This window comes from Primulina eburnea, chromosome 7 (assembly GCF_022965805.1).
Source record: "Primulina eburnea isolate SZY01 chromosome 7, ASM2296580v1, whole genome shotgun sequence".
NCBI lineage: Eukaryota > Viridiplantae > Streptophyta > Magnoliopsida > Lamiales > Gesneriaceae > Primulina > Primulina eburnea.
In genome coordinates, this window is record NC_133107.1 from 32,247,683 (window position 1) to 32,272,636 (window position 24,954).

At 38.3% G+C, this 24,954-nt stretch overlaps 1 long non-coding RNA gene across 3 annotated transcripts; it reads right to left on the bottom strand.

The window, feature by feature from the left end:
• Positions 1-21,518: 21,518 nt before the first annotated feature.
• On the bottom strand, positions 21,519-23,040 carry LOC140836214 (uncharacterized). 3 transcript variants are annotated; one of them, XR_012119029.1, is made up of 4 exons: positions 22,886-23,040; positions 22,692-22,799; positions 22,160-22,610; positions 21,519-21,679 (listed from the first exon to the last, which is right to left on the bottom strand). It is a non-coding gene; the product is annotated as an uncharacterized lncRNA (long non-coding RNA). The 3 variants fall into 3 exon arrangements; XR_012119030.1 differs by having other exon boundaries at positions 22,160-22,461; positions 22,541-22,610; positions 22,692-23,040; XR_012119028.1 differs by having other exon boundaries at positions 22,692-23,040.
• Positions 23,041-24,954: the final 1,914 nt, after the last annotated feature.

Here is a 24,954-nt window from a genome sequence, read left to right on the forward strand (position 1 = left end):
TTGATGTACACTCTGCCAAACATGCAAAGTCAGCCAAAATCATGGTCTGATATAATCAACTCTCACCACTCTGTGTAGTCTAATCACTTCTTTGGTCGAAATCTCAGTAATCTAGTCATATCTGTAGGTCTTCATGTACGAGCTAGCACTCGCAGAATGGGTCAATTTGTCACTCCTAACTCAATCAATGCTCAATCCCGAGAGCAATGCGGTAGCTTCATCACAATATCCCTGGAAATGTAATCCTATTTCCATTCAGGAATCGATAAGCTATATAATCAATTTCCTGGTTTCTTTCTTTCTGTCTTCACCTGTCAGCAATTCAAACATTTCAATACAAACTCTGCCACATCTGTCTCATCTATTTCTATCAAGATGAATGCTAAATCAATTATTGTGCACTTCTGAAAACATCAGTCATTTCAAACTCGAAATATCTGGCACCACCCATCGGTTATTGACACACAATGCAGTATCACATACCTGATATTCGGATCAATACTCTGCTCTGATTAATGATAATCAAGTTCTGCCTATTCTGATCAACTTTCTGAACTGTTTTAACTCTCAAAATCGTGGTTCGGTATCGAATCTCAACTGTATACAATCTGTATCAAATACTGCTTCAGAAGATAACAATTCTCAATCAGATTTAAAACAACAGTCAGATATAATAGCCTGCTAACTCATGCAACTACAAATTTCTGACACTGATATCAATCTCGGCCAACTGATTACGGTCTCAACTGTGCTAGAATCAATCGGTATACTATCTTCGAATATCAGCTAGCCTGAATACAATCTGTCTCAATCAAGATTCACAATTCAACAGTTTCTGTGTACCACTTTTCAGTTCTCAGAATATTTAATACAATACTCAGATATTCAATAAAATCAGTCAAAATCTTCGAATATAGCAGAATATCACAGATCAACAAATCAAAGAATCATCAAAATATTCTGAACACAGAGTTTATCAGTTCATAACTATAACTGAAGCATCCCAAAGAGAAACACTCACTCCGATGTAACTCTCGGACCATAAATTCTTTAACTGATCTTTCAATTCAATCAATATCATTCGGCACGAAGTTCTGAAAATAATAACAGTACCTGATATCGAGTCAAGGCTGAAATCAATCGCCCTAGCTAGAATCAAACCTAGGATCTCATCTGAGAAAGAACATTAGCAATGCTCCAGTCACTGGCAAATCAGTCAATGATACGCTCCATCTCAGTAAATCAACTGAATACATAAGGAATCACTCTGTTCCTTTCGATAATCATCGAGTCATGAACATCGCATATATCAAAGGTATTCTAAATCCAAAATCCTTACCGTACCATGTTCATTCTTCGGTCATTTCCGGTCCGAATCGTAACATTTCCTGGACATAGCCTGCGACAACTCTGTACTTGGCCAACACATCAATATCAATAATGCGGTCAAAATCAGTTAACACCAGTACAACACAAGCTAATTCAATTTCATTCTTATCTCACTGTAGTATACAATGTTATACAGAATTTACTAATATCAAATATCTCCCAAACAGGTAAAGAGATAACTACTACAGTAGGTATGAACTCAAGAGATAAAGCATATATCGATGCATTTCATTCAGAAATCATACCTAGGATGTACGAGAATCTCTCAATATATACACGAAATAATCATAAAAGAACAGTTACCTGTAACTATATCATCAAGTGCACCTCTCATTACATGTCATGCATTCTCATATCTTGAATATCACATCAATGAAGACTAATAAATCTCAAACCCTACATCATGCATACTCATATCTTCGAATATCACATCAATGAAGACTAATAAATCTCAAGCCTTACAGTTTTCACAAGATTGTCAGATTCAGACCTGAAATGCCAGAAGAATGGAAATTCTACGGTAAGGGTTCCAGATCTCGGATTCCCTTAGTGTCTGCTCTGACTATGAGTAGATTGTTGCAGAAAGGAGCAGAGGGGTTCCTTGTCTATTCTGTAGATCTACAGAAATCGAGCCCGGCATTGGCAGATTTGCCAGTAGTACGAGAGTTTGCAGATGTATTTCCTGACGAGATTCCAGGGTTACCTCCAGTTCGAGAGGTAGATTTCAGCATAGATCTTAAGCCAGGTACTGTTCCTATATCTCGAGCTCCGTATAGGATGGCGCCGATAGAGTTGAAAGAACTGAAATCACAATTAGAAGATCTTCTAGCCAAGGGATATATCAGACCTAGTGTATCTCCTTGGGGCGCACCAGTGTTATTTGTGCGAAAGAAAGACGGTTCGATGAGATTATGTATTGATTATCGACAACTGAATAAGGCAACGATAAAGAACAAGTATCCTTTGCCTCGTATCGATGACTTATTTGATCAATTGCAGGGATCTTCTATCTATTCCAAGATTGATTTGCGATGGGGATATCACCATCTCAGAGTTCGAGATATTGATATACCGAAGACAGCATTCCGAACCAGGTATGGACACTACGAATTTATTGTCATGCCTTTGAAAGGGGATCGGTTACGGTGACCGGAAGCGCAACGGAAGTTAAAAAATCGAATTTTTATGGAAGAAATTTCGGCCACCTCATGATATTGTGTAGCAAATACAACAAAACACCAAAATGTCATACATAGGGTGTTTCGAAATAGTTACCTATCAATCACAAAGATTGATGTATGGCTCCAACTAAGGTGTAAACACTTTAGCTCTTCAATGGTAGAAATTATCTTCAAGCTTCCTTTGAGCACTCCTTGCTCAACTATTAAGCCCACCACCAACTAGGTAGATCCCCTCTTAATTTGCACTAGAAAACTAAGAGGATTTTTCAATGAGAATTATTTTATTTCTTCAACACTTGAAGAAGAAAAATGGAGGAGAGAACAAGCAAAATGTCGGCCATTGCATCTTCAAATTGGAGGAAGGAAGACTTGTCTTGGACTTGCAAAAAGCTAAAAGCTAAAACATCTTTTTGCATGCCATGCCTTGATAACCCAAAAAGTAGTCTCCAACCCTTCACCTCCCATGCATGCATATATTATATGGTTTTTAAAAAATTAAAAACCCATGGACTTAATTTAATTATCTCAAACATTTTTGAGATTAATTAAACATTACTTGAATTTACTCAAGTCCACTAGTTAAATAATTTATTTAAATTCAGCTGTACAAGACTCAATATGATTTAATTAATTCAACACTTGAATTAATTTAATTATTTGGACTCTACTAGGTCCACTAGTGTTTAATTAATTCAACACTTGAATTAATTAAATTTAGTCCATAATAATGTTTATGAAAATCACAATTTTCAAATACATTATTTACGTGGCCAACTTTTAATTTAGGAACACATTCATAAATTAAAAGTGACATTTCTCTCATAGAAGTCATACTTCTATTTTTCTTTACGCTTATAAACTCATTTATAAGCCGTTCAACACATTGAACTAATTTCTCCTTTATAGAAGTCATACTTCTAATTTTTCCTTACGCTTATAAACTCCTTTATAAGCCGTTCAACACATTGAACTATTCAATTATGGTTAGCGTATAGTACGGTCCCTTCAACTCATATATCCCGACCGATTCGACAACCATTGCTATATCGAGAGTTGTCAATGAATCGATACTATGTGTCATGTCGTAGTTGCATCGATGGTGTAATATATGAAACCCCTTTCATAATTACCACCATACTCTGATCAGAGATTTCAAACTACATACACATGAGAACACATAGGATATCCATACCCGAAGGTAAGCGGTGAATTCCCGACTACAATGTATCGACTCCTATATGTTTCGACAAAACACCCAACCTTGCCACCTGATGACCGCATGAGAGTCGGTAAACAAGTCAAAGTGTAATTCTAGCACATAGAGTCTCAATGTTGTCCCGGGTCATAAGGACTATTGGTGTACAACAATAAACTAGGATGTTTCCACTCGATAAGTGAGAACCACTTGGAAAGTCCTTTATGGAGGGTTGTTCAGTGCACTCTACCAGGAGCACCTATCTACATGCTCGGACATCACAATGTCCCCTACCAATGAAACATGGTACTCACATCACAGATACTAGTCTCGAACTCTATCGGCCTATATCCTTCTTAGCGGCGGCTGAATCTATAGGAACTGTTTAGAATATACAGTATTCCAAATATGAGTTTCATGATACTCATCATATGTGCATCTCATATTCTTTCTACTGTTTGTATATTCAAGGTCTTTATCTATGCAACTAGCATGGGTATACAGATAAAGATTTGTCAAAAAATTAATTTCAAATATTATTAAAATAAAGATGGCTTATACATAGAGTTTCGTTGTGAACACTCGGCCAACACTTGGCTCGACGGGCACCTACTCTAACAATCTCCCACTTGCACTAGAGCCAACTACCCATATGCTTCAAACCCATTGATTCGCGATGCATCTCGAATAATGGTCCAAGTAAAGGCTTAGCTAGTGGATCGGAAACATTATCTGCGGAGCCGACTTTGTCAAAAGAAACTTCTTCCTCTTTCCACAATCTCTCCGAGGATGTGGTACTTTCTCAATACATGTTTGGACTTCTGATAAGACCTTGGCTTCTTTGCTTTAGCTAAAGCTCCCGTGTTGTCACACAACACCGGGAGAGGAGCAAATTCATTAGGAATGACGTCCAACTTTTAGAAGAAACTCCTTATCCAAACAGCCTTCCTTGCTGCATCTGATGCAGCAATGTATTCCGCCTCTGTGCTGGAATCCGCAGTATTGTCTTGCTTGGAACTCTTACAAGAGACAGCAGCACCATTGAGCATGAATACAAACCCAGAGGTTGACTTCGAGTCATCGATATCGCTTTGGAAGCTAGCGTCGGTATAGCCTTCCAATTTCAGTTCTCCACTCCATAGACCAAGAACAATTTATTGGTCCTTCTCAACTACTTGAGCATGTCTTTCACAGCTTTCCAGTGTGGAAGACCAGGGTTCGATTGATATCTACTCACTACACTTAGTGCGAAAGCCACGTCAGGACGAGTAGATATCATCCCATACATGATGCTACCAATCGTAGATGCATAAGGAATGCTTGTCATCGCCGCTATCTTTGCATTAGTCTTGGGAGACAGACTTGGATAGGGACACGCCATGACACATTGGTAGATGTCCTCTCTTGGACTCATCCATCGAGAACCGCTTCACGATGGTATCAATGTATGTGGACTGCGTGAGACCAAGCAATCTTCTTGATCTATCTCTATAGATCTGTATTCCCAATACAAAAGATGCTTCACCCAAGTCCTGTATCGAGAACTTACTTGCTAACCATATTTTAGTTGATTGCAACATTCCTACATCATTCCCAATGAGTAGAATGTCATCAACATAAAATACCAGGAATGCCACAATACTCCCATTGACCTTCTTATACACACAGGGTTCCTCAGGATTCTTAGCAAAACCAAACTCTTTGATTGTTCTATCGAATCTGAGGTTCCAACTCCTAGATGTCTGCATTAGACCATAAATAGATCTTTGAAGTTTGCATACCATATGCTCACTTCCGATAGATGTAAACCCTTTGGGTTGAGACATGTAAATATCTTCCTTAATATTGTAATATCCAAGCCTGGTGTACGGTACGGTTTAAGTTTTCGTATGTTATTAGACTTATTGGTTGGGTTTAGTATAGTTTTGATGATTAAGAGTTGTGATTTTGGGTTATAGTATGGTTGGTTATCATTATTTTGTGGCATTGTTGACGTTCATTGATGGTAGTTGTATTGTATCAGCGTTGCGGTTCGATTTTAGTTGCTTTAAAGATTGTTTTTGGCCGTGACATCACCGCACCCGCGGTCCTTGCAGCAGCGCACCCGCGGTCTTGATTTCAGCATTTTGTGTAGAAATGCCGTAGACACACCGCACCCGCGATGTAGAGGGTACCGCACCCGCGGTAGAGGCACCGCACCCGCGGTAAGGTTGGCACCGCACCCGCGGTCATCATTTTCAGAATTTTGGTTTTGATGCCGTGAGCTTAGTGCACCCGCGGTGGAGGTGGAGCGCACCTGCGGTCGTGCACAGCAAAAGCGTGTTTTGGCGATTTTAGTGCTTAAATAGAAGAGTTGGTCTTATTTCTCTCATTTCTTTCTCCCCATTTTCGAAATTTCTCTCCTTTGGGCCAGGGTTTCCTCATTTTCTTTCAATTCCTTTCTTTGATTCAAGCCTCTTGGTGGATTATTGTTGTGAAAGCAAGTTCTTCTTGGTTCTAGGAAGCTAAGGTAAGCTTTTGGTATGATTATTCTTGGTTTTGGGGTGAGAGATGATATGGGTTTGTTGATTTTGTTGGTTTTATGGGTTAATTGACATGGGTTTTTGATTATTGGGTTATTGATGGTGTTATTTATGGGTTATTGTGTAGGATTGCTATCAAAGCATTAGAATCAAGAGATTGCAAGTGTAGTAAGTGGAATTTCGTTCTTGTGCTCACATGAAAGTATATGTATTGTATTTCAAGAATTTTATTATGCTATTCCCTTCTATTTGATTCATTGTATGTAAATGCTCATTGTGTTGTATAGTAGAGGCTTGTATATGCCTCAATTGTTTAAAAGGGAATACAAGAGAAAGAGTATTCAAAGTGTTTGATAAAATGCCAAAGAGAGAGTTCAAATGTTTTATGGATTGATAGATACATAGTCAGAGATTGCATGCAATTAGTTGATCAACGACCATAGGCTTATATCCCTCAGAGTGTACAGAGACAGAGATACTATATAGATATCAATCCAATACAGAGAAAAGAGAAATACCATCTTATTGTTATGTTATTACTATATTATTCATGTTACAAGAGTTGATGGTATTTATTGATTTCAAAGCCATGTTTTCAGAGTATGATATGTACATTGCTATGTAAGAGTTCCACTTGCTGAGTTTTATACTTATTTCAGTTATTCATGTGATGCAGATAAGAGCGACGAACCAGGACGTTGATTGAAGTCGGGGTCATATGCATATAGAGATGGAAGGAAGTGGAAGATTATTTTGTTATACGTGATCAAAATGATATTTTGTATTTTGACGCAACACTTTTTGGATAATGTATATTCTTTTGATGGTATATATATTGGAAATGTATTTTGGATCCTTCCTTCCTTTAAAGAAAAATTTTAAATTCCGCTGTTATTTTATAAAATGGGTCAGAGGTGTCACAAATATCCCCATTAAGAAAGACTATCTTAACATCCATCTGCCATATCTCATAGTCATACCATGCAGCTATGGCTAGCAAAATCCTTATGGAATTAAACATTGCAACTGGGGAAAAGGTTTCCTCAAAGTCAACTCCTTGTCTTTGAGTATATCCTTTTGCCACCAATCGCGCCTTGAAGGTCAATACCTTCCCATCCGCCCCAAGTTTCCTCTTGTAAATCCATTTACACCCTATGGGAACAATTCCCTCAGGTGGATCCACGAGATTCCACACTTGGTTCGAATGCATGGAATTCAGCTCAGATTCCATCGCTTCAAGCCACTTGGATGAATCGGCATCAGATAATGCTTCCTTGAAGGTCCTTGGATCACATTCAAGGTTAGGCTCATCATGGCCCTCTTCAAGAAGCAGACCATACCTCATAGGTGGTCTCGAGACTCTCTCGGATCTTCTAGGAGCTTGTATCTCCTCTCTTGGCTCCTCGGGTGTGGGTTCTACAAGTGTGGGTGTCTCTCGAACCTCTTCGAGTTCTATCATCTCGCCTTTTCTATCTAATAGAAATTCCTTTTCCAAAAAAGTTGCATTCCTAGAAACAAACACATTTGTTTCTTGGGGATGATAGAAATGATATCCAACTGAATTCTTTGGATATCCCACAAAGTAACATAAAATGGATCGACTATCCAATTATCTCCCACTACCTGCTTCACATAAGCAGGGCACCCCCATATTCTAAGACAAGAATATTTGGGAGGCTTACCCATCCATATCTGATATGGTGTCTGTCTTTGAAAGGACATTTAGTGAAATATCTTTCAATTTTAAGTTTTAGAGATCGTTTTCAAGTTCTCCAGTACCAATTCAACATTTATTCTTGTAAATTTTGCAAACACCTTTGCAAAATAAACAAGAATATCCATTTTTATCAGCATAGAAATGGAAACAATGTTTTTCACAAAATTAGGTACAAACAAAACATCTCATAAAATTAACTTAAAACTATTGTTCAACAATAAGTAAACATATTCAATATCCTTTGCAGCAACTCTTGCTCCATTGCCCATCCTCTAGAAGGTCACACCTTCCTTAATCTTCCTACTTCTTCCCATCACCTGTAACTCATTACAGAGATATAAGCCACAACCGGTATCCAATACCCATGAAGTAGAGTTAATTGAAATGTTTACTTCAATATAGAACATACCAGTTCCAGAACCTTTCTGGGCAAGATAATCTCTGCAGTTACGCCTCCAATGTCCAGGCTTCTTGCAGTGATGACATTCATCAGCAGTCTTGTCAGCCTTAACTGGTATGGCTGCCACAATGGGATTCGGAGATTGCCTCATCAAGGGCACGTTCTTCTTGGGACGTTGGAAAGAACGCTTCTTTCCCTTCCCATGTGGATCAATCTTCGTACCAGATGAAGAACCCACATAAAGAACCAACTTCTCTTTCTTGATGGTTGATTCAAACGTAACAAGCATATTCACCAACTCCTTAAGGGTCGGCTCCATCTTGTTCTTGTTGAAGTTCACCACAAAAGGATCAAATGAGCTAGGCAATGATAACAGCAACATGCCGGTGGTCAACTCCAAAGGGAAGATCAGATCCATGCCAACGAGCTTGTCCACGAGCCCACTCAACTTCAGGCCATGCTCATGGACCGAGGCCCCATCTCGCATGCGCAAAGTGATAAGCTCCTTGACGGTAGCATGCCTAAGAGGCCGTGTTTGCTCACCAAAGAGCTCCTTGAGATGCAAATGAATGTCAGCAGCACTCTTTGCATCCTCAAAACGCCTCTGCAGCTCATCATTCATAAAAGTCAGCATATAACACCTGGCTATCAAGTCATTGTCACACCATTCCTTGTAAGCCTGCAATTCCTCAGAAGTGCAGTCATTCGGAGCCTCAACAGGGGGCGACTCAGTCAGTGTATATGCTACCTTTTCCGAATTCAAGACGATTTTTAGGTTTCTTAGCCAAGTGAGGTAATTAGGTACACTTAATATGTGTTTGTAGAGTATTACGGATATCGGATTGCGAATCGAAGACATCTTCAATTTGTACTGAAAAGTAAAAACAGATAAATGTTGATGACTATTTTAAAATATTTAGTGAGATATAAAGTTTGGACTTTTACTTCATAAATATTTGCTCCCACTGTTTTGACATCTTTCACTACTCTCTAGTGAAAACGGGAAACTCCTTTCCTCAGTAGGTACGTAAGGTCTAATTATGATCCCGAATAATATCAGCCAATCACAATTCCTAAAAGGTAGTTTCCAATTGCATCACAATGCAACCCTCTACGTAAACCTTTGTCTCACGTTTGATTAGGACCCAATAATATGACGTCGTTCATCTTCACGTGTCAAGCCTTTCCCATCGATGTTGAACCTTAATGGACGGTCGCCATGAGTTCCCCCAATAATATGAGCCGAAATCATGGGAGTTCCACGTAGTTCACATCACCATGTCAATGGATGTCACAGCTTTCCGGCACCCAGGGCCCCCCAATAATATGAGCCGAGCCCCGAGTACGGGTAGCGTTCATCATGCACCCATTGTCGATGGAAGACAAGGAAATTATAAACAAATTTATAATTCTCCTTTTCGGGCTTGATATTAATTTTGAATCTTATTCAAAATGAGGGTTTTTAATTTTTGAAAGGTCTCATCATTAATTTTATTTAAAATCTCGCCATGTTTAATCGTATTTTTGCCGGATTCATGCAACTTTGTTATTATCATAATAATAACGCACATACTCATTATTTATAACATATCATGCATATATTATAAACAGTAAACAAACAAGGATGATCAATCGCCCCAATACTAATGGTCCGTGTGAGCTAAACACGGGCCTAGGTCCAATCCTAGGGAAATGCATGGGATGCAAATGCAACTATTACATTAGCTTCCAATATTTACATGTCTTCGATCTTCATAATCATCATGGCCACCATCTTCCAATCTTGATCATCCACTATACTAATATTTACAAATAAATATCCATGGCAAATAGGGATACATCTCATGGGGGTGGGAACGGGCCATAAACCAAGCCCACTTTATATTTGATAATTATTACAATCATTCAACACAAAATATCCTAGCATACACCTAGCAAATTGGGCTTGGGCTTTTGATCATCCTTCATGCACAATATCACATATCATACACCATCAATTAATTATCACAATAATTAATTGATCCAATATTATATATCTTGATCCAATCACTAACCGCCACGATTATAAACTAAATTAACAAAGTATACAAACACCTTTGTCTACCTTCAAATTAATTTATATAAAACCGAATTTCTTGTAAATCACCATTTACTATAAATATTTAAAGTCCAACTTAAAATATTTATTTCATGAGAAAATATTTACAACTTTTGTAATTTTAAACTTAAGGGCCCAAAAACTCATTTTTCACCAAAAACATTTCGGCCCATTTAAAATTCACAAATATGTTAACCATCTAATTGCCCAACAACATCAAGGCCCATGACACTTTGATGTTTCAAAACACCTTTTGAAAACCCTAATTGTCATCACCATCGCCGGATTCCGGCCAACTTGGCAAAAAATTTTTTTTTTAATAAAATGTAGGGGATGTTCGGGCAACCCCTTGGGCTGCCCTAGCTGCCCATTTCAGGCAGCCCCTCGGGCAGCCCAAGCTGCCCGAAATGGGCAGCAACTAGCTGCCCAAAATTCCCCCGAAACCGGCCTTGATTCGATGCAAAATTTTGTTCTCATGCAGTTAGAAATCGATCTCAACATAATATCTTATAATTGCTACACAAAATCGTAACCATAGCTCTGATACCACTTGAAAGGGGATCGGTAACGGTGACCGGAAGCGCAACGGAAGTTAAAAAATCGAAATTTTATGGAAGAAATTTCGGCAACCTCATGATATTGTGTAGCAAATACAACAAAACACCAAAATGTCATACATAGGGTGTTTAGAAATAGTTACCTATCAATCACAAGGATTGATGTATGGCTCCAACTAAGGTGTAAACACCTTAGCTCTTCAATGGTAGAAATTATCTTCAAGCTTCCTTTGAGCACTCCTTGCTCAACTATTAAGCCCACCCCCAACAAGGTAGATCCCCTCTTAATTTGCACTAGAAAACTAAGAGGATTTTTCAATGAGAATTATTTTCTTTCCTCAACTCTTGAAGAAGAAAAATGGAGGAGAGAACAAGCAAAATTTCGGCCATTGCATCTTCAAATTGGAGGAAGGAAGACTTGTCTTGGACTTGCAAAAAGCTAAAAGCTAAAACATCTTTTTGCATGCCATGCCTTGATAACCCAAAAAGTGGTCTCCAACCCTTCACCTCCCATGCATGCATATATTACATGGTTTTTAACAAATTAAAAACCCATGGACTTAATTTAATTATCTCAAACATTTTTGAGATTAATTAAACATTAGTTGAATTTACTCAAGTCCACTAGTTAAATAATTTATTTAAATTCAGCTGTACAAGACTCAATATGATTTAATTAATTCAACACTTGAATTAATTTAATTATTTGGACTCTACTAGGTCCACTAGTGTTTAATTAATTCAACACTTGAATTAATTTAATTTAGTCCATAATAATGTTTATGAAAATCACAATTTTCAAATACATTATTTACTTGGCCAACTTTTAATTTAGGAACACATTCATAAATTAAAAGTGTTATTTCTCTCATAGAAGTCATACTTCTATTTTTCGTTTCGCTTATAAACTCATTTATAAGCCGTTCAACACATTGAACTAATTTCTCCTTTATAGAAGTCATACTTCTAATTTTTCCTTACGCTTATAAACTCCTTTATAAGCCGTTCAACACATTGAACTATTTCTCTTCTCAACGGGATCTAGAAAGCTAGTACTTGTGTGGCCCTCAATGGTTCATTAATACCACTAGCCGTGGGTTCACATCTCCATGTGATTCGGACTAAACATGTCCTTATATGAGCATACCCCAATTGCTCCATTCTTACTTATCAACTACTTGATAACAAGAATGTCAGAACTCAAGTCTGATAGTACCCAACCAACCATGTTAAACGCCTAGCAGCATCGCTTACATGATTCCCTAGGTATCAAATGATAGTGCCTGCAAGAACCATTCAATTATGGTTAGCGTACAGTACGGTCCCTTCAACTCATATATCCCGACCGATTCGACAACCATTGGTATATCGAGAGTTGTCAATGAATCGATACTATGTGTTATGTTGTAGTTGCATCGATCGTGTAATCTATGAAACCCCTTTATAATTACCACCATACTCTGATCAAAGATTTCAACCTACATACACATGAGAACACATAGGATATACCCGAAGGTAAGCGGTGAATCCCCGACTACAATGCATCGACTCCTATATGTTTCGACAGAACACCCAACCTTGCCACCTGATGACCCCATGAGAGTCGGTAAACAAGTCAAAGTGTAATTCTAGCACATAGAGTCTCAATGTTGTCCCGGGTCATAAGGACTAATGGTGTACAACCATAAACTAGGACGTTTCCACTCGATAAGTGAGAACCACTTGGAAAGTCCTTTATGGAGGGTTGTTCAGTGCACTCTACCAGGAGCACCTATCTGCATGCTCGGACATCACAGTGTCCCCTACCAATGAAACATGATACTCACATCTCAGATACTAGTCTCGAACTCTAGCGGCCTATATCCTTCTTAGCGGCGGCTGAATCGACTAGGAACTGTTTAGAATATACAGTATTCCAAATATGAGTTTCATGATACTCATCATATGAGCATCTCATATTCTTTCTACTATTTGTATATTAAAAGTCTTTATCTATGCAACTAGCATGGGTATACAGATAAACATTTGCCAAAACAATAATTTCAAATATTATTAAAATAAAGATGGCTTATACATAGAGTTTCATTGTGAACACTCGGCCAACACGTGGCTCGACGGGCACCTACTCTAACAGCCTTTTGGTTTAACAAATGCACCAGCGGTGTTTATGGGATTAATGAACCGTTTCTTTTAGAGGTATTTGGATGAGTTTGTGATTGTTTTTTTTGATGATATCTTAGTTTATTCTAAGAATCTGAGTGAGCTTGCCGATAATTTGAGAATTGTGTTGCAAACGTTGAGAAATGAAAGATTATTTGCTAAACTGTCAAAGTGTGAGTTTTGGCTGAGACAGGTTGTCTTCTTGGGTCATATCATATCTGGAGACGGTATTTCTGTAGATCCGAGTAAAGTTGAAACTGTGATCAGTTGGCCGAGAACGATTTATGTGCCATAGATACGCAGTTTCATGGGTCTGGCAGGGTACTATCGACGATTCATTAAAGATTTCTCCAGCATTGCGAAGCCGATTACCCAGTTGACACAGAAGAATGCGCCATTTGTGTGGTCTGAGGATTGTGAGTCTAGCTTTCTAGAGTTGAAGAAGAGGCTAACCAGTGCTCCAGTATTGACGATACCTTCAGGTACTGGTGAATTTAGTGTATATTGTGATGCATCTCACAGAGGGCTAGGATGTGTTCTTATGCAGCGAGGACATGTGATCGCATACGCCTCGAGACAGTTGAAGACTCACGAGACCCGGTACCCAATTCATGATCTTGAATTTGCGGCTATTGTTTTTGCATTGAAGATCTGGCATCATTATCTGTATGGAGAGAAATTTTAGATCTACTTTGATCACAAGAGCCTGAAGTATGTGTTTTCTCAGTCAGAATTGAATATGAGACAGCGTAGATGGCTCGATTTGTTGAAAGATTTTGATTGTGAGATCAAGTACTATCCAGAGAAGTCAAATGCAGCAGCGGATGCCTTGAGTCGAAAGGTATGTGCTCTATCCTTATCGACGATAGGTGTTTCGAATATGATTGAAGATTGTTGTTTGTCTGGATTAGCATTTGATACAGATAGTAGACCGCTACGAATTTCTTCGATTCAAGTTGAGCCAGATTTGATTATGAGAATCAAGAAAGCCCAAAGAACTGATCAGAATGTACAGAAGTCGATTGATATGGTCAGATCAGGACATCAGTCAGAGTATCAGGTACAAGATTATGTTCTGTATGTGAATAACCGTATTGTAGTGCCAGATGTTCCAGAATTGAAGCAACAAATTATGTCAGAAGTGCACTATAGTCGGTTTAGTATTCATCCTGGTGGCAGAAAGATGTACAATGACTTGAAGACACAGTTCTGGTGGAAACATATGATGTCGGATATTGCCGAATTTGTGTCTAATTGCTTGAATTGCCAATAGATGAAGGCTGAGAGAAAGAAGCTTGGAGGTCTACTTCAGAGTTTGTCTATTCCTGAATGGAAATAGGATCACATTTCCATGGATTTCGTGACGAAGTTACAACATCATCCTGGGGATGTTATGCGATTTGGGTCATTATTGACAGATTAACCAAATCAGCGTGTTTTATCCCATACAGAACGACATACCGACACGATCAGATGGCAGAGTTGTATGTCAGAGAAGTAGTCAGATTGCATGATGTCCCGAAGTCTATCGTATCAGATCGTGATCCCCGATTCACTTCACATTTCTGGAACAGTTTGCAGCAGGCTTTAGGTACGACATTGCACCTAAGTACTGCTTATCATCCCCAGACAGACGGACAGTCAGAGCGGACTATCTAGACTTTAGAGGACATGTTGAGAGCTGTAGTGCTAGATTTCGGCACTAGTTGGCAAGATTCACTACCACTTTGCAAATTTTCGTACAACAACAGCTATCAGACGAGTATAGAGATGGCACAGTTTGAAGCTTTGTATGGCAAGAAGTGCAGATCTCCATTGTACTGGGATGATATATCTGATGTACCAGAACTTGGGTCTGTATGATACGTGAAATGACCGAAAAAGCAAAGATCATTCAGAAGAGAATGAAGACAGCGCAAGATAGACAGGATAAGTATGGGAACATCAGGCGTAGACCGTTAGTATTTGAACAAGGAGACAAAGTGTTTTTGAAGATTTCCCCTTTCAGAGGCGTTGTCAGATTTGGAAAACGTGGGAAGTTGTCTCCTAGATACATCGGTCCTTATGAGATTCTGGAGAATATTGGCGATCGAGCATATCGACTTGCTCTTCCACCTTCTTTATCTGGGATACATGACATTTTTCATGTATCGATGTTGCGTAGATATATGCCAGATATTTCTCATGTCATTCAGCCGGACGAAGCCAAGCTTGATCAGACTTTGAGTTATGTTGAGCAACCGATACAGATTCTTGATCGGAAAGAAAAGCAGCTCAGAACGAAGATTATTCCGCTTTTGAAAGTTCAGTGGAGTCGTCATGGCATCGAGGAAGCGATTTGGGAGACAGATTCAGAGATGAGACAGAAACATCCTGAGTTATTTACATGATGTGAGTATTTTTTCAGTTTTGATTATAATTGCTTTTTATATATGATTTGATAGAATTTCCTACAATTTCGAGGACGAAATCATTTCTTAGAGGGGGAGAAATGTAAGGCTTGAGATTTATGAATCTTCATTGATGTGATATTCGAATTTATGAGAATGCATGACATGTAATGAGAGGTACTAGATTTATTAGTCTTCATTGACGTGATATTGAAAGATATGAGTATGCATGACATGTAATGAGAGGCACTAATTGAGATGAGATTATGAAATGTGGCAAGAAATGAAGACCACACCTGCGCTAAGGAAGCTACCGCACCCGTGGTTGATGGACAGAGAGTTGGACATTTTTACAGCAGCCACACCACACCCGTGGTGACAGAAAGAACGCACTCGTGGTGTAGCTACAGTAGGGTCACCGCACCTGCGGTAAGAACGGGACCGCACCCGCGGTCGACATTTATGAATTTTTGAAAGGCATGCCGAAGCTTGAGCGCACCTGCGGTGGAAAGAGACCGCACCCGCGGTGCTGCCTGCGAGAAATCCACCTTTGTTTCTTATGATGACACATGGCATACATATATATAGAAGTGCGCTGAGTCTTCATTTTCAGCAATTCCATCAGCTGAGAAACGAGATAGTTAGGGAGAAGCTTCAATTCCTTATGCTTTAAGTTGTGATTTTGAAAGAATCACACATCCAAACTTTAATCCGATTTCGGTTTTGAGCTCCTCTCTACAAGGGCTATCAGAGGATGTAAGTTTGGTTATGTTTCATCATGTTTTGAAGTGTACATGTTGGGGAAATTCTATTATGCTTATAATCATATGTTCTTGAGATTATGGACGTCATAGAAACGTAAACGGATCGAGAAAATGATGGCATATGATATTGTTACGATTTCAGTATATATATGTGTATGAGATTATGCAGATTTTGAGAGTATGGTGGAATATGTTGTTGAAGATGTTGTGGATTATTGAATATTGTTGTATTGATATGACCGGTATCAAGAAACTACGTCGTTATGCCGTCGAAATGACTTGAAATGAAATATTGATTCCTATGTGTATTGTTGTGTACTAGAGGTTGACAAAATGCACATTTACTATGCCATTTCAGATTTGTATTGGCAACTTTGACATTGAGATTTCGACTACGATAAAGACTACGATAAGAAAGGTATAATTAATGTGAATTCGGGAGATATGACTCGAATCAGACTTGATTGGAGTTTCCCAAAATCACATACTAGATTTTTTTTTATGTTTGATTATGATTATGCCTTGTTTATAGATTTATATTCAAGCATTGAGATAGGAGTCATTGGCAGACTTGCCAAACTAGACGTGGTGGTATCGACGCATAGGAGCTGACTTACTCCAATTGTAGACATTCGATACAGACAGGGCCAAAGTTTAGGAATAAGACGTACCGTTACCCCGATTGGGAGGGTAGGTGACAGACAGTGACGTCTTATTCACACCGGGATCCCTAGAGTTAGAGTTGAGTCGAGTCAAGATATGATTTGATTTGAATTGCATGCTTATATAGATTGTTTTTATAGATTATGGAGCCTATTGTTATTGTTTTCATGCATGATTTATGATTATGTATCAGCATGCATACATGTTTTATACTGGGATTCGTTCTCACCGGAGTTTCTAGCTGTTGTTGTGTCTGTATGTGTGCATGGCAACAAGTGGGACAGGATCTGGGTCTCGACGAGGATGAGAGATGATAGAGTGGTGATTACGGGCCGGCGTAGAAGAAGATTACTAGTGGTTCTTTCTATACTTGTACTACTTGTGATTTGTAGTTGGTGTTGAACTCTAGTTTGTATGGATGTACTATAATCAAACATGTACTTATGTTTGTTGTAATTAAACAAAGAAAGATCTTATGCTTAGTTTATATACATTTGATTTAATGTTAAAAGCAAAAATTTGACCCACATTTTAGAATAAAATCCAATTAATCCCAAAAGAATTGAGTTAGAGCCTAGGTCCCCACAATTTCGTACCGAGAGCCTGCTGCATACTCTGCCAGAAGTGCGAAGTAAACCGAGGATAACGGTCTGATACAATGGACTTCGGCACTCCATGCAATCAGACCACTTCTCTGACATAAATATCGGCCATCTGGTCATGTCTGTATGTCATCTTGTATGGAATAAAGCATGCTGATTTGGTCAATCGATCAATCACGACCCAAATCGCATCACAACCTCTGGAGGATCTCGGTAACTACGTCACAAAATCCATGGAAATGTGATCCCATTTCCATTCAGGAATGGACAAACTCTGTAACAATCCTCTTGGTTTCTCTTTCTTCCTTCACCTGTTGGCAATTCAGACACTTGGCTACAAATTCAGTAACATCAGATTTCATCTGCTTCCACCAATACTATGTCTTCAAATCATTATACATTTTTCTGCCACCAGGATGAATGCTAAAACGACTGTTGCGCTTCTGCTAGTACCCGCTGTCTCAAATCTGAAACATTCGGCACAACAATACGATTATTCACATACAAAACACCGTCACGAACCTTATATTCTGATTGATGTCCAACTCTGACCATATCTGCACATTCTGATCAATTTTCTGTGCCTCTTTGATTCGCAATATCAGTTCTGGTTCGGCCCGAATAGTACATAATCGCAGAGGCTGACGATCTGTTTCAAAAGCTAATCCAAACAAACAACAATCTTTTATAAAATTCGAAACACCAATCGTCGATAAGGATAAGGAACATACCTTTCGACTCAGTGCATCAGCTGCTGCATTGGATTTTCCTGGATAGTACTTGATTTCACAATCGAATTCCTTTAGTAAATCAAGCCATCTTCGCTGCCTCATGTTCAACTCGGACTGTGAAAACAGATACTTCAGGCTCTTGTTATCAGAGTAAATTTCAAACTTTTCACAGTACAGATAATGTCGCCATATCTTCAACGCAAAGACGATGGCTACCAATTCAAGATCATGAATTGGGCAACGAGTCTCATGGTGCTTCAGCTGTCTTGAGGCAAAAGTGATAACATGCCCTCGCTGCATCAAAATACAACCCATCATCGGTGAGAAGAATCACAATAAACCACAAAATCACCATTACCTGAGAGGATAGTCAGTATCGGTGCACTGGTCAATCGCTTCTTCAACTCCAAGAAACTGGACTCACAGTCTTCTAACCAAATAAACGGAGCATTCTTCTGAGTCAACTGAGTAATAGGCTTGGCAATACTCGAGAAATCCTTAATAAATCGACGATAATATCCGACCAAACCCATAAAACTACGAATTTCAGGTACTGAAGTCGGTCTCGACCAACTGAGCACAGCCTCAACCTTGCTAGGATCAAAAGAAATCCCGTCTCCAGATGTAATGTGACCCAAAAATACAACATGTCTCAACCAAAACTCGCATTTCGACAGTTTAGCATACAGTTTCTCATCCCTCAGAATTTTCAATACAGTTCTCAAATGCTCGGCATGTTCAATCATATTTTTCTAATATATCAATATATCATCAATGAATATAATAACGAAATCATCAAGATATCTCTGAAAAACACAGTTCATCAATCCCATAAATACAGCCGGTGCATTAGTCAAACCGAACGGCATGACAATAAACTCATAATGTCCATACTAGGTTCTAAATGTTGTCTTCGAGATATCAGAATCTCTGACTCTCAGCTGATGTTATCCAAATCTCAGATCGATCTTGGAATATACAGATGAACCCTGCAATTGATCAAATAAATCATCAATGCAAGGAAAAGGGTATTTGTTCTTTATCGTAGCCTTGTTCAGTTGCCAGTAGTCGATACAGAGTCTCATCGAACCGACTTTCTTTCTCACAAACAGTACTAGAGCACCCCAAGGAGACACACTCGGTCTGATGTACCCCTTGGCCAGTAAATCCTCCAACTGCTCTTTCAATTCTTTCAACTCGATCGGTGCCATCCGGTATGGAGCCCTAGAAATCGGAACTGTACCTCGCATCAATTCAATGATGAAGTCTATCTCTCGAATCAGAGGAAATCCAGGAATATCATCTGGGAAGACATCAGCAAACTCACACACCACTGGCAAATCCGCCAATGATGGACTCGATTTCAGTAAATCAACTGAATAAACAAGGAATCCATCCGCTCCTTTCTGCAATAATCGAGTCATATTCATAGCAGATATCAAAGGAATTCTAGCTCGAGAACCCTTACCGTAAAACTTCCACTCATCATCCATTTCAGGTCTGAATCTCACAATCTTGTGGAAACAATCAACAGTAGCTCTGTACTTGGTCAACATATCGATACCGGTAATACAGTCAAAATCAGATAACCCAAGTACAATACAATCTAACTCGATTTCATGTCCATCATACTGTAGCATACAATGTTTAACAGACTTCACTGATATCAAACATGTCCCCAAAGGAGAAGAGACAGACACTACAGCAGATAATGACTCAACAGACAATGCATGAATCAATGCAAATCGTTCAAAAATAAAAGTATGTGAAGCACCGGTATCAATCAATACATATGCATGGTAACCACATAAAGAACAGTTACCTGCAACAACATCATTTGCTACTTCCTGAGCCTGTTCTTCAGTCAAGGGAACACCCTGGCCTGCTGTCTAGGAGGCTGGCTAACTGTCTGGCTTCCTCCTGGCCTCGGCTGTGACTGGGCTGGTGATGGCTGGAAAGAGTGAACTCCAGATGGTCGTCTACCAGTCTGAGCTACTGATCCAGATGACTCGGCACCCTGTGACCTCTGAGTATCTCTCTGGGGACAAACTCTAGCAAAGTGTCCCAGCTGTCTACAAATACGGCAACTGCCAAACACTCCTCGGCACTGCTCTGTGGAATGCTTCCCTCCACAAGTGCTGCAATAAGGTCTTGTATAACTCTGGCCCTGACCGGTCTGTCTCGAGCCACTAGAACTGGATGAAATGCTTCCAGATTTTTTGAACTGCTTCCCTCTAACTTTTAGAAATTATTTCTTTCCACTACCACTACCACTCTCAAATCGGAGAGGTGGTTGATGTGGTCTCGGTGCTGGGGGCACAAACGAAGCTCCTCTCTGTCTCATCAGACCGGCTTCGGCTCCCTTAGCTCTGTTCAAAGCATCAGTAAAATTATTTGGTCTTCCGGTATTCACCAAGCACTACTACAAAAACGCCAAACGACAACGGATAAAATCCGGTGTCGTAGGCCATTTAAAACTGTTGTAACTGAGGGTGTTGTGGAAGTGTCTTCAACGACAACGGTTTTAAACCGTTGTCTTTTCTACCAACGACAACGATTTTGCAACGGTGTTAAACCGTTGTATTTTCTACCAACGACAATGGTTTTGCAAGGATTTTAAACCGTTATTTTTTATACCAACGACAACGGTTTTGCAACGGAATTAAACCGTTGTATTATCTACCAATGACAACAGTTTCGCAAGAGTTTTAAACCGTTGTTATCTAGCACTATTGACAATAGTTTTGCAACGGTTTTAATCTGTTGTCATAATATATGAACGACCACAGTTTCGCCACTTTTGAGACCGTTGTTTTTTGTAACAACGACAACAGTTTTGCAAGGCCTAAAAACCGTAGTGTTTTGTTGAATTTACAGCAATTTAAAACCGTTGTCTTTATATTTTCTTCAATAGAATTAAAACCTGTTGTCGTTAATAATTTTTTTCATTAGGTAAAAATTTTGTATTAAATTTCTTTTAATTTACAATATATATATAATAATAATTAAACCAAAAATAACAATCGAAAACAAAATATTTACTACGTTAAATCCGTGACTATGTTATGTTCAAAATCCATCATCCAAAATATGCCAAACGTTAAACAAAAATTTTACAAATTTGACTTTAGTATTGCAATGGACCTTGATACATGTTCGTCATCAACGTGGCAATGTGGCAGAGTCCCAAAATATCAAAATTTTCCAAACAGAAAATATGGATACATGCAATCTTTTGTCATCATCGGCCTCGATCTCCTCAAACCTCATCAACATTTATGCATCAAAACCATCTCCTGCCATTTCATCCCTGCCATATAATCCACACATAGAAAGCCCATTAAAAACCCATGTAAGAGATGGCAAGACATGCACTGGAAACACAACTAACACAAATGGTGCATAGAGACGAAAATAAAGTAATAACTAATACATACTGAGGAAAATAGAAATTTCGGCATGACCTCCCCATAAATAGGACATCCCAAAAATTTCCATCCAATACAAACAACATTTATATACTCGAAAGAAAGTCATAACATCAATTCACAAACGAATAACATTTAAGTTCTAAGGAATCTATATATTGAAGTAAATCATATTTTTCAGGGACTTGATTGAAAGAAATAAAATTCCTAAAACTCTGAGGCATTTGCTGAGTCTTCAGTTCCATTCTTATGATAAGAAAGTAAGATGGCAAAAATCAAAACACAAATAATATCACTATTCACAAAGCACTTATTCAGTTGGTTCATTGTAACACAAAGCACTTCATCAATACTTTGCATACCTATTCGTAAATATAGTCTTGTATGCATCCCGCCCAATCGGATCGCACTTCATCAATCTCTTCCTTGGAATACTCAGTTTTCATGAACTGTGAACAAACACAATGTTAATATCAGTAAAAAACAATCAATAAAGACATTGAAAAATGAGAAATACACAATTATTTGTGAATATTGAGAATATGTCGAATATTACAATTGAAGATATCGAGTTCTTCTCACTAGTAGCATTTTTTTCAATCATTTATCTCATAAATCTCATAACATAAAAACCACATTGTTTCGAATCTGGTTGTCGTGGACCCTAATTTAAAAAAAAAATTGTTAGTGATTGATACACAAATTGAAATAAACGTTAATTAATGACAAGTACACATGCATACCTTTACTACTTCCCGTATAGCTTGTTTTTTCCCTTTCCTTTCCTTATTTGAATTAAACAATCTTACACTCCTGCATACATCATTAACAGTCAACATATGAGTGTTTTATTCACTGAATTAAATTTGACATAAAAACTAAATATTAACTTACATATCCACCACATATTTCCAGTCATCGTAACGGTTTCGATTACTAAATGAATCCAACAAATAAACCATCTCCTTGTAAGGATCGATGACAGTGAGAATCCAATGGTAACTACGCACAGAACACATAATTAGTGCATACAATTCTATAAAATGTCAAGAAAATAAATTAAATTTGATATTGTAATTTTGACTCACCCAACATTATGTGGCACTAAAACTAGTTGATTTGTTGATGCAACACTTAGTCTTTCGGCCAAAACACTTGCTCATTCATTCAAGTGTTCGATTTTAGCGTTTCTGTCAAGTTTGGATACATATGGCATGTATGGGATCGTGTGTGGATTGACAAATCTAAACTTTTCAGTCTTGTTGTCTTTTTTCATCTTTCGCCATGCCAAATCCATGTATGATATGTTAAATCTATACCATCAACACAAATGAGCCCTTATAGTGTCAATATCTTTCGTCTTTAGATTACCACATTTTGCACATGGGCAAGGCATTGCATTCGGATTGTTAGCGTTTCGCGATGCAAACTGCAAGAAATACTCCACCCCAACCTCATATTCATGTGACAACATGTTATTTGACATCCAATCTTTGTCCATTATACGTACAATTAACCAACCAACAATGAGTCAAATCTTTCAAAACAGTTGTACAAATACTATTAAGTTGGTGTTCAAAAGAGTTGTAAACAACAAAATTAGACATCAATGTTGTGATGAATCTATCAACAATGCTCGTGTTACATATCAAAAATGACATTAATTTATTTCGTAAATATGCATAAACATACCTGCAAGAAACCGCCGCCGCAGCTTTTTTACCGACTATAAACTTGAAAGTAAGCAAATTTCCTACCCCACTGTCACCTTCAATTTTGTGCACATAAAGCATGAAAAATTCATATCAGACCCATCACGTGACACAATGAAATATGTTGTATAAATGTTCACATTCTTTTTTTTATTAAGGTAAATGTTCACATTCTTGAAATCATCAAAATTTGTTTTCTAAGCCAATGTGCCTTATGGGAATGAATATTCTTGTTAGTTTAAAAGGTAAAGTGCTCATCCATTATGTTAATTTTCGTTCAACCAAGAAACATCTCCACGATCAAGAATTTTCCCTCCAAATTACAATTTCTGACACCTCGATTTACCATCACATTCAAAGAAATAAACAAGCAAAATGGTAACAGCACAACCAGCTGCATCTACTACCATATTTGAATTTCACGATGTTTTTGGAAAAAATTGTCATATCCATTCTGACAAATAATTATGGCATCAGTATTCCACAGACGGGTAGTCTTAAACTTGGCAAGACAAAATGGTGGACATAATTCCAACTAACTCAGAAACAGTTGTTTCTGAATTCATGTTAAATCCATCTCTACAAACATATATTTTGTTGTTTTGCAGACGTAAGAGACATAAGCCCCATGCTCCAGTATGAACCAACTGGTTGTTCAAAACATCATCAACAACCACATAGATTGAAATTTTCAGAATTTAATTTAAAATATGGTCACGTTTATCAAGTTACAATCTTTAATAGTAGCAATTGCAAAATCAAAGAGAACATTAGTGTAACCTGCTGAGACACACTACTGAGCTGATGCTCGAAGTTCTTGCAATCAATCTTACAGTTTGGTAATTGGAGGTTCCGATGTTTTCACATCAAAAGTTGGGATTACTTCAAATCTGGAGTTTTATGCTTGAGATGCTGTTTGAAACTAAGATCAGTCCATGTATTGGAGATTAGAGAACTAAAGAGTTCATTCAATCTTCGTGTCACCCCAACAAATAAATAGCACATATTAATTATTGTGTATACAAACATAATCGAGCAAATGGGAAGAACTATACAAAAATACCTAAAAAATACGGTACCTGCAACGAGTAAGAACTACATTTCCATGAAGCCTGCTAATGGGAAGAACAAATTATTTCAGAGATCTGTAGAAATCGAGAGGAAATCAGGTGGGTGTAGATCGTACGGTGGTCGGCCGGTCTTCCTTGGCGTTGAGAAGCGGCGGCGTTGGCTAGGGATTTTGGGGAGGAAGAGAGAGACGTAGCGCGGGAATCGATCTTTCTTTTTATCTCCCTTTTATTGCAAGTGTGTATTATAACACTACAATTTATTTGAAAAAAATTCTACGACAACGGTTTTTATAAACCTGTTGTCGTTAACAATATAAAACACTAAGAAATGACAACGGTTTAAAACACTGTTGTCGTAGCTCTAATAAAACCAGC